At 29.1% G+C, this 12,299-nt stretch overlaps 1 protein-coding gene across 1 annotated transcript in view; it reads right to left on the bottom strand.

The window, feature by feature from the left end:
* LOC129907079 (RING-box protein 2) overlaps nt 1–12,299 on the bottom strand; it is a 92,273-nt gene that overhangs the window by 45,870 nt on the left and 34,104 nt on the right. The window lies entirely within an intron of this gene.

Below are 12,299 nucleotides of genomic sequence, written 5' to 3'. Positions count from 1 at the left end.
TATGACATTTTAATGAAAAATCACTTAAAAATATAATATTCGACTTGATCATCATGTGCGTTTGACATAATGTACAAAACAAATCAATTGATATAGCGTGTAAACATTTCAATCAAAATAAAAAACCTTATACCTAGGTGTTTGTTTTGTATTCCTTTTAAAGAAGACACATGGTATCCATTAGAATTGTAAGTGAAATAAAAGCTTAACTCTTACCTAATTCAAAAAACCGATTTCATTCAGTACAAACTGCAAACTTTATTATAGCTCTCTATTACTTAACTTTAATATAGTTTGTCCACTCAAAAAAATCATGTAAGACATTCGTTGTACGAGTGACACCGTTTTTGTTGTCTTATTCATAATAAGTAATAACTTAATTCCACAATCTAAACAATTCCTGGGTGTTTACCCATTTCTCAGAGTTACATGCCACTCGTAGGTATGTGAAAATCCACTCAACACTTACTCCAGATTATCTTTTAATAGTCGGCAAGTCGGGGGATGTTGTTTTTTTAATCCCACCGAGTTATTCGAATTTGCTGATAGCATTATATCTGTATGACTTGACTACACTATCAAGTCTTAAGTAAAACCTTAACATTACACAGAGAGATATTACAAAGTCAAGTGGCAGATTGTAAACATTTGGATGTACGTAGATACAGTCTTAGAACAGAACATATCATGCAACCTTAGTCAAGGTGGTAAGGCTAAAGTTTGCTTATTTTTTCTTTAGTCACAAATTCTACTCGTGGCTATTAAAAGCTATTTTACGCTAATAAATTCTATAATTGAATGTTAATTTTGAATGAGGGAATTTGTCTGATGAACGATGTGAAGCATCAATATAATGTACGTAACTATGCAATGATCAAATATATCATATCAGATTTATTAATGGAACAGTCCTTGAAATTGTTGTAAGGTTGCGTGTTCTCACTCACTAGTTCAGCCAGTTGGTAGATAATAACTATTTTTTCTCCAAAGTCAATCTGAATTTATAATTTGAGAGCCAGACTATGAGACTACATGCAATCTGTTGTCAGTTTTATATCCGTAAACAAAAAATAAACTGCATCGGAAATTGAGTTTTATTAGACTTTTTAAAAGTGTTGGTGTTTTGTTTGAACTTGTTCACGACAAATGCAGTGAATTAATTTGAGAGAAAAATCTAACTGCATGTGTAAACATTTATGTCATTTTTTTAGACACAATCAGATACACATTTTTTTCGTTGTACCTTTGTATTTTAGATGTAAAAGTTTTGTAAGTCTATAAGAAACAAGCATCATTGGAGTATTTTAAGGTCTTAAGTATTTTTAGATTTTGACATACAAACATTTATGTTATCATTCACGAGGAATAAACAATTACACGGTGTTACAAAAATGAGGTTTCAAAATATACGCGGGCGGAGACCTATCAGGTTTTGTAGAGCTAGTCGCATTGATTACGAAACGGTATTTGAAAATCTCCTAACACCCCCAAAATCTGGAGTTACGGGAAAAAAACGTTATTTTGGACCTTCACCCATTGAAAAAATTCTAGCTTCGTCAATTTTTTACCCATTTTCGATATTTTTACAGTTTCTGATAGAAGATAAATATACCTTTTCAACAATGTATAAAGCATGTAACTCGGTTAAACCACTTAGAATTTATAAGCTGTAAAAGTTCAAAAATTCTTTCTTCTAGTTTTTGAGAAAATTGAAAAATTATTTTATCAGATTTTTCTTTTTTCAAAATATTTTTTGTTTTTATTTGTTTTTATTGTTCAATTTTCTCATAAACTACATAGAAGACATAGAAACATATAGTTTTCACTGTTTGATAAGGAATCAATTGAGGTAGTTTTCTGGGTGAGTAATTTTTTTTTTATTAAAATTCACAGTCTGGAAAAAAAAAGTATAAAATGAGTTTTAAAAAATTTGTTTTCGCCTATTTTTAACTTTGAAATCGATTATTTCAAAAACTGTTGGTTATATTATATTGATTTAAAAATTAGAATCAAATGTACAATTTTGCATTTCGGAAATGGTATCATTTATTACTGTAAGTGTTGCCGTTGTTTTTTAATAATTTATTTTTTATTTTGATAATTTTTTTTTTGAAAAATGCCCCTCCCACCTAAACGGGGAGAGATAGACCCCCCTCCCAAAGAAAAAAATGTTTGTTTTGAGCTCCTCTACAAAAACCCGTTATCAAATCCTGGCTCCCAAGTTATCCTACTGCGTGCCGAAACAACATTTTTGTTCTTTACCTAATAGTTCGAATTTCTGTATCTGGGTTGAAATCGAAAATTTTTTTTTCTAAGCCAATTTTGAAGTGATTTTCATAAAAAATACCTCGATTGATTGGGAAATAGATATAGTTCTAGAATATATTTTTTAAATAGTATGTTGTTTTGAAAACATATACTTTAAATTGATGCCGAAGTTGGGCAAATGACGAAAAAATTAAATTTTTGAACTTTGACAGCATATTAATTCTAAGTGGTTTAACCGAGTTACATGTTTTATACATTTATCTTCTATCAGAAACTGTAAGAAAATCGAAAATGGGTAAAAAAATTGACGAAGCTAGAATTTTTTCAATGGGTGAAGGTCCAAAAAACAATTTTTTGCCCGTAACTCCAGATTTTGGGGGTGTTAGGGGATTTTCAAATACCGTTTCGTATTCAGTGGGACTAGCTCTACAAAACCTGATAGATCTCCGCCCGCGTATATTTTGAGTGTTACACCGTGTTATTATTAATCATCCAAAATTCTTATAATATGAGAATATAGATTTTTTGCTATTAACCTTCCAAAGGTCCAATTAAAATTAAGGATGTAAGGATGAAGGTAGGTACCTATAGAATGAGGCTGTGCATTTAAAGTTGAATATTTCAAAAATCTGAGCTCATAGGTCAATTCTGGGATTTCGTTACACTAGCAGTTTTTTTTTGTGAGAATTTAGTATGATTTCACAAAAACGCTCGCGGTTGAAATATCAATTCAATCTACACTGAAAAAAATAGCCACAAAAATTTATAACGGTCATATTTGATTATAAAAAATCACAATTTCTTGTGTGAGTGTAATTAGTTTGCAAAAATGAAAGGGACCTACAATTGTCCACTTTTTGGAGATGTTTGCTTTCACTGTAGTTTTCTTTGATTTTGTTGTTTCTTTTCTTGCGATATTTTGGGAAGTAAACTACGTCTTACACGATTCAATTTAATTGAAATTAGAACTGAAAAATTCGCATAACACAATACATACTTCATTTTCACTCGATTTGAGTACGTACACATACTTAGCTTAAGAAATAATTTAAAAAGGAATTATTTTATAATCAAACTTTCCAAGAAAGTGGCACTTAATATTTTTTTTTTAATTTCTAAGTGCTCTTCTTTCTTTAAAAGTACAAAAATCCCATTCCCATTGAATGTATTTTTACACAAATATAGTTTGTGAGTGGATGCACTTCAAGTTCATTATTTGAAAATATAAATTGAATTAATTAATGTGTAGTTTTTTTTTCCAAAAATTAAAATATGGATGATCATATGACAAATAAAGGAAACAAAATCATGGTGAACGACAATTTCCTTTTTTGTGTTTCGATTTTGAGTTTCTACTTTAGCATACCGCAGAAAATTAATTATTCTTTTAACTTTTTATTTAAGAAAGTTAAGTTTTTGCTTTGAAAATGAGAATTTTATAACTTTTTACGAGTAAATTAATCAACTTCAATTTATTTTTAATTTGAAGACTATGTTTCTTGTAATAAAAATGAACAATTGTTATTAATAAAAACGTATTTGAACTGGGGGTTTTAAAAATTCTAGTAAACTATAACAATTTCTGTTGTAGCTAGAGTTTTGAATTCTGATCAATTAAATTTTTATATTAGAATTTATTTCTGCTTTGTTAGTTAAATAAATAAAACTCAATAAAATGTACGATCTGGCCGCAAAAACTTGCTTTTAGAGCTGAAGTAACTTACATTTTTACTTATTTTATGTAAAAAATTTAGTAATTATAGGTAGGTATATGAAAAAATAAACATAAAATTCATTCTTCAAAAAAAAAAAAAAAAAAAATCGTCAATTTGATTTATTTTATCGATAAGATTTTTAGAAAAAAAAATCTCATTTACTGCAAAGTTATGAGGTAACAAACATACAAAAACAAAAAAAACCGACGAATTGAAAACCGGGTTGGGGTCAAAATTCTGCCAGGGTCAAAATTCTTTTGTCAAAATTCTGCTTTCAAAAATCTGCTTTACAAAATTCTGCTTTCGAAATTCTGATTTTAAAAATTCTGTTTTTCAAAATTCTGTTTTTCAAAATTCTGCAAAAAATTAACATAACATTTAACATTTTCCAAACCCTTTTTTAATTTTTTGCAGAATTCTGTAAAATCATCTTCTTGAAAAATGATCTGCTTATTTGATTACTTACCTTATTAATTTATCATTCTTTAAATGCATATTAATTTTTGTTTTATAAATGAATACATTTGAAAATATTAAGAAAAGGTTTTTAATACTAAAAATTTCCGAAAATAATTCAAAATTTTTTAAATAAAGATGAATATTCAAGAATTTGAATAAGAAAAGGAATACTTTGTATCAAACAACATCGGTTCCAATAATTTATAGAATTTATTTAAAAAAAATCAGTCTATGCATTTTAAAAAATATTTGCGACACTGAAACAAAAAAATTTAGGAAAGTACCAATGTTGAATTACATTAATGAGGTGTATTTTTCTTTAGTCAACGCACATGTTATAAAAAAAACAGAATTGGCAGAATTTTTTTGGTTAAGTATAATATTGGCAGAATTTTGAAAAGCAGAATTTTAAAAAGCAGAATTTTGAAAAGCAGAATAGAAAAAAACAGAATTTTCGTTAAAAAAGCAGAATTTTGAAAAGCAGAATTTTGAAGCCAGAATTTTGACCCGATCCCTTGAAAACCTCCTCCTTTTTCAAAATCGAAATCGGTTGGGGTCGAAATTCTGTATGTTGCAAAATTCTGTATTCAAAATACTGTATGCCAAAATACTGTATGTCAAAATTCTGTATGTGCAAAATGCTGTACGAGCAAAATTCTGAAAGTCAAAATTCTGTATAGCAAAATTCTGGTTGGTCAAAATACTGTATTTCAAAATTCTGTACATCAAAATACTGTATATCAAAATTCTGTAAAAATGCTGTAAAAAAATATCGTTTTGATAATGTAAAAAAGTGCGCGCGCACTTTTGTACATTATCAAAACGATATTTTTTTACAGCATTTTTACAGAATTTTGATATACAGTATTTTGCCGTACAGAATTTTACAAAACAGAATTTTGCATGTTAGTATTTTGTTCATACAGTATTTTGACGTACAGAATTTTGTATTTACAGTATAATGACGTACAGAATTATGGTCTTACAGTATTTTGACCCTACAGAATTTTGTCGCACAGAATTTTGACAAGCAGAATTATGACCCGCTCCCAAAAAAAACATACTTTTCTAAAATTCGTATACCTTTGGCAGGTACCATTATTTTTGTCCTAAGAAATTATTTCCAAATACATCTCTGTACAATCTTAAAAAGCTACTACACACTAAGTTTGAAGTGAAAAATATGTACCGGACCAAAAAGCACGTTATATTTGAAACGATGTCGTCCTATGATTTTTATTTTAAGTGATTTGAATTCAGCTTAAAATGAAATAGAAAGGAAAAAAAATATATACATATGAATTTGGTAATAAGTTATTCTGTTTTTGTAACAAAATTCATCAAAGACTATGTATAAAAAAGAAAACTTCAAATCTTCTTCGTTCTTGAGAAAGTGTTCACATACATGCTAAAACTTATCATTTCTTTATTAACGTTATTTAATAAATCTATGACGCTTTTTGATTTTTGTTATTGGTCACTGTGGTGTATACGTAATATTTTTTGTCTGTTAAAAAAAAAACTATTATTATGTAAAAATTGGTTGATACTGCTGAAAAAGAAAACAGGCGATATATGTGTTTTTTGATTAACTAAATTAGATACCATAAATGGATAAAATAGTTTAATCAATTTATTGGACAAGCTTTATAAAATCCGAGTAAATAACAACAGATACCAGAAATCATTATTATCAACACTTTGAAATAGCAAAAGTCACTATTAATGTCAATCCTTATCTCAGATAACAAATGCCCCTTGCTAATTACTTAAGGTTTCTATTGTCAACTTTGAAACAAAAGTCCTGTATAAAAGGTGTAGTAACGCCTATCAAATTCTTTGTATTTCAACCACAACTTTATTTGTATGATTAGAATATGGCTAATATCTTAGGTTAGTTTGAAAAATCATTAAAAAACATTTTCTTAAACCTTTTTATTAACCTATAGGTATATTAACACTTTTTAACAGAAATTCAACTTCCACTAATATGTATTCTAGCCACCAGAAATTTGCATGATGAAATCTAACTTGCAGATCAATTTCAAACTTTTGTATCATACTGCACCTTTCACAGTCACGTATCACGTTCTAATACTGTGTGTATAGTACTTAAGTAATTATTAATTAAACTATTGTCATATTCATTAGAGATGATATTGACAAGATGACAAGTACAAATTCCATAGTTTTCTCCTGTCATCGATAGATATTTAATTTGAATTTTTTTTTTAATTTGCAATTACAAGTCATTCTCGAGAGATCCAATCGTTCATTGATCGTATAGGTAAGTATCGCGCCTCCTTTTATTTAATTTTAAAACACAACAAAGAGAAAAAACTTTCCATTTCTCAAAATTTCGTTGTGCATATTCATCATCTTCTTTAACGGATGAGCGGCTTTTTTTCTATAATTAATTATTTCAAAGGTGGAATGTTGTATAAATAAATAATTAAAAATTTGAAAAAAATTACCGCGCAATTAATGACTAAACAGAAATTTTTCTCTGAAGATGTCTGATCATCTGTAAGAGATACAACATTATATTTTGTTGTTGCACCTGTTAACACATACAAACTTTTGCCAACTTATTCCCAGCAAAGAAATTGCATCAAAAATTGAAAAAAAAAAATGCAAAAAATTAAAATAATTCAACAACACGTGACTTCAGAAAAGTTGTTATACCCCCTTCCTCCCCTTTATCATAGGGTGGTCTTTGCCTTTAAACCATCTACCTACACAGGAACACCAAGTTGGTTTCACTATATCTCCCATACAGACACATATTAGTCAACCAGATATAAATATATCTTTTAGATATTTTACTGGTTTTTCTATGTACATCAACATTTTTATATTGCACTTGTATATATGTATGCTATGGTTATATAACCCAGCAACGTAGTACATCGAAAGATAAAACTTTATTTAAAATAAAATTTGTTGTTGTTGCTGCTCCAAAGGCAAACCAAATCAAGACCGACCAGCACACCAATCATTTTAAACTAAGTTGGTGTTGGTGAGAACTTGGAGGCTCGTCTCACTGTTAGTATACGGCAAACCCACTTTACGGTTATGCTAGTAGTTGTTGTAGTTTAACCGCTTGACTGGCTATGGCTTTGATGATTGGGGCTGGGGGGGGGGGGGGGGGGGGGGCGATGTGCAGCAAGAGCATAACATTCGATTTGATATTAAAAAAAAAAAAGGAGAAAGGGCATTTTTGCCATCACATAGTCACGTTTGGGAGAGAGATAAGGGGGAATAACTTGTTGAGGTCTTCCATGGGAGCAAGAGTTATTGAGTCTGCAAAAAAAAGAAGAAACAAAGTCAATGACCTTCATCAAAGACTTCGATGACAGCTTTACTGTCAACAAGTTGAAAAAAAAAACTTAACCAACAAATTGCAAATTTAGTGCTAAAATGAGCCCACGAAAATTGGAGACTAAATTCACATGAAATTCACCACGAAAACAGTGAAATAAGCTGATGTAACATATCTTCGGTTTTGAGTAATATCGGTGAAAAATATATGTTTTTTTATTTTTTTTTTTTTTTTGTGCGAACCAAAATTGATGAGAATATTCCCACATGCTTCCCAATGGTTCCTATGTTTTTGATTTTTTTGGCAATAAACAAAAGCTTTATTGCCGCCGGAACTTTCAGATAAACATGGTTGTACCTTTTATAACAACACACGTAGGAAGGTAGGTTGATATAAAAATAACTTTTATGTCTCATGTTTATAATCAAAAAAAGGTGAGCGGTGGAGAAGTTGATAAAACTGTGTGAGGCGTACGTTGGTCGTTGGTGACTAATTCATGTGGCGATAATGAGAATGTAATGTATCGCATTGGCATTAGTTTGCCATTTTTTTTTTTACTTTTTTGCTGATTTATTTTTTGGACTCGGTTTGGGTTTTTTTGTATTTTTTTTTTTTTTTGGTTTATCGAGGAAAGAGAAGAGTGGTAAGTTATGCGAGAGGTAACTTGAGTTATGAACATAGCCTCCAATTCATTGTCGAGGGATTGTGGATACTCTTATGAATGTTGGGATTTGTTTTGGGAATATTCCACTACTTTTTTTTGAAGGTTGCAAGAGTAGAGGAATTTTTGGGAATCAAAATGAAGACATAAGTATATGAGTAAGACCATTTAAATTACTATGGAAAGTTTTGCACTATTGCGCATTAAATATGCAAATTTTTTGCGGGGCTTAATTGACCAAAAAGAATGTCAGTGTGGTCTTAAGGTCGAATCTTTGGTGTTTCACAAAAGGTCTTGGAATTTATTTTTAGCATAAGCTAAAAGAACAATAGACAATATGTAGTTTGCAAAGGATTTGAAATTACCTACTTCAAAACTAAAAATATCGGGAATTCCAATATCAAATCAAAAAGTTCATTAAGGCATAGCTCTGAAACGACCAACGACAACGATTACTGAAATGGGCCTTCCAGCTGATGAAATTGCACATCGTAAGAATTATTTGAGATTTTTGTTTAAAGTTCAACAAAATTTTAATAAATTTTTTGGACAGTGATAGAATATGCACTGTATTAATATTTGACATCGAGTCACTGGGGCGTATGTGGAACATTTTCTTCTGTTGAAAAACTTTTAAGAGGCAATGCGATGTACCGCCAGCTAACTTGCAGGCTTTCTTCGGTGCTAATGCTGCAACGAAAGGAGTGTGAGTATCAATGATCAAGTCAGAGTCGCCAACTTTTTACATAAACTCACGAACAACTTAATTTTTCATTTTTTCAGCAAATTTACTCAATGGACGCACAACATTAACTTTGCTTTAATTTTTTTTTTGGTTTTAAAAGATAAAAAAAAACATTTAATATTGTAGGTACCTATATCTATTTACAAAATACAAATCTTGTTCGTCTCATCTCATCTGTGAAATAGGATTTTGTTATCAATAATTTCTTGGAAATAGAAATCATTTATTGACTTCTTTGAAATCATGTTTAACACTATGTTGTTTTTTTTTTGGTTTTTGTTGTTGTCTAGTGTATTTTCTAAGAAAATAATTTTCTATCTTTTTTTGCGAGCGGCTCACGCCTCAAAAGTTTCATTAACAAATAGGCGTTATCTAATTGTATAACATTTCGCAGGTTTTAACATTATCAATTATTATTATAGTGAAAGATTATACAATGACTATGTGAATCATTATCATGAAATCAATCAATCAAATCTACGAGCATTCGTTTCGCATTAGTACATTTTAAAGGTTTTTTTTTTAATCAGAGAATGAAAATATAAGCAGAAAGGTGGTTCTCATCTTAGTGTGTTTTGAAATAAAATACAAACCAATATATTAGGCAAAACCCATTACTATTTATTTCTACAAAAGATTAGAAACTGAATTTTTAAAATACCACCAGTGTTACCAACAAAACAAATTTATATATGTACGTTATAAGCAAAAGCAAAGGAACGTCACATTAATCAGCATAATGAGATTGTTGCTGGTCAGGATAACATACTGAAGTGGAAAATGAAAGATGAAATCTTCTGCAAACAATGCTTTGAATATTAAACTAGTGAAAATAATACTTTGAATAATTCAATATTTGTGGTAAGATCTAGAAGAAGAAAAAAAAACAGCATTCATATTTTGATTTTCCGCTAAGCCTTACAAATTAAGCTTTATAACTGCAGAACGAACTCAAGTGGGATTAACATTTTACCTTAATACCTAATATTCTTAAAGGTCTTAAAAAATTTTACACCTGTATAATTCAGCATCAGTTTTATTTTCAATTTTTATATCTTCAGTGGAATTTAAATATAGTTTTAAATCTTCACTGAGGGAAAAAATAAATTGAAGTTGAAACGTTGTTGTTTCAAAGATGAACTACTTTAAGATACGAAACCATAAAAAATTAACCTTTTTTCCACGTTGATTTTAAAATGTTCATATTTAACGCAAAATCATTCCAGATAATAGTTAAATCAATGTGGTTTTCATTGATTTTACGTTGTTTTATAGTGGCTTTTCCCTCAGTGTTAGAATAAAATGATCTCATTTCATTAATCGATATTGTTTAGGCCATCTCAAAATCTCAAGCAGTTAATTGTTTTATATTTTCATTACCTATTTTTATGTTCATCAGAATATGTCGCACTCAATATATGCTTTCTCGATAAATCGATTATTGTTTTTTCTGCTATCTATTGTATTCAAAAGTCCAAGTAAAAATAATAAACAAAATAGGAAATGACGACATAGATAATATTTAACCAAACAGCTGTTCTCAAATAACCACATTACTTTGAAAAGTTTAATAATGACAAGGCAAATTTATATCGAACAAAAACAATAATGTGTAGGTACCTACCTACGATTTGTGAAAGTAGTTCCAAACAATACGATCATCTACTGCGATATGATAATACGGCCGAAAACCAAAATTATTTTACTCCAGTATTTCTTCAAAGTTGTAAAAAATTCTAAAATAAATAAATATGTATTTCCCAGAATCATTCAAATAATAAACAGAACTATAGAATTCTTTCCCATTCATCCGTAAAAAAATATCAATGCACATTTAATGAGGTTTTTTGCATTTGTCAATACACGAAACTATTTTCAATTTCAGGTAGCTTGTAGAAAATTTACTCACAGAAATGAAAGCAAAAATATGACAATATGATGGTTCATCTAGAAAAATTGCGCAACTAATTTAAAAAAAAAACAAGATCAAACGATTTTCCGACATAGAAATAGAAAAAGATACAAAAATAAAAAACTTATAAAGTGCGTCGAATAGGAAATATTTATCTTTTTATTTTTCAAAACAAAATCCATCTCACATCACCTGACTTTAATATTTTTTATCATAGCATCATATAGTTTTTCTACTAAAAAAAATGAATATAAAAAAAAAAAATCTTCAAGATGTAAAAACTAAACAGCTGAATTTAATTATTTTCCATTTAAAAAAAAAATGAATCATTTGGGTTTTATTAAAAAAAAATAATACAAAAAAAGAAAAAAATTAACAAAATCTGCTAATTATACACTCCATTGTATAAAAATAGCTATTCCACCAGTGGATTGGATATATAAATTGTATGTGTGTATATTTGGGTCAATAAGTACACAATAAAGGTAACAAATTTGCAAAAAATAAACACCTATTCAAAATTAATACAAAAAATTGAAAAAAAAAAAAAAAAAAATACACACAACACTTCTTCCCCCTTTCTTCTTTATGATTTCTTCCATCCAATCCAATTGTTAACCTCTTTTGCAAACATTCACTCACTCTCTCTTTCTCTCTCTCTTCTTTTTATATAGAAAAGACACCTTCTCTGCTCTCTGCAAATGCTACTTCTACAAACCACCACCTTTCCTTACCGCGCTGTCACCGTTTCAATCTACAACCCTAACTCGATACGATCGACTCGAAGAATCCTCAATTCTCATTCCGACCGAAAACAAAGATACCACCAAACTAAACAAAATACTGAATGAAATTTGTTCGTTTTGACTATTTTTTTGTATAAATTTTAATTGTATTGGTATTTAACAAAAATTGTTTTATCTCACTCATACATTGATATAAAAAAATGTGTCCAAAAAGCTCTCAGCTGACTCGACTATATAAGTGACCCACGTTTGTATCTCGCGCTTTAGTTCAATTGTGGATATAAATTCAAAAAGGTTATAATAAAAAAGAAACTTAGCTCTGTGAGTTTGAACAGAAAAGATTGAAAAAAAAAAAGATACAAGAAAAAATTAAAGAGAACTTCAAAGATACGTGATTAAACGTTAAACCAAAAAAAAAAATATCGCGGAAAGCATCTATCATTTTATGCAATTTTAATTGCATTTGAATTT

This window comes from Episyrphus balteatus, chromosome 1, assembly GCF_945859705.1.
Source record: "Episyrphus balteatus chromosome 1, idEpiBalt1.1, whole genome shotgun sequence".
Taxonomy (NCBI): domain Eukaryota; kingdom Metazoa; phylum Arthropoda; class Insecta; order Diptera; family Syrphidae; genus Episyrphus; species Episyrphus balteatus.
Note: the sequence above shows the minus strand (reverse complement) of the source record. Positions and strands in the feature narration are given on the sequence as shown.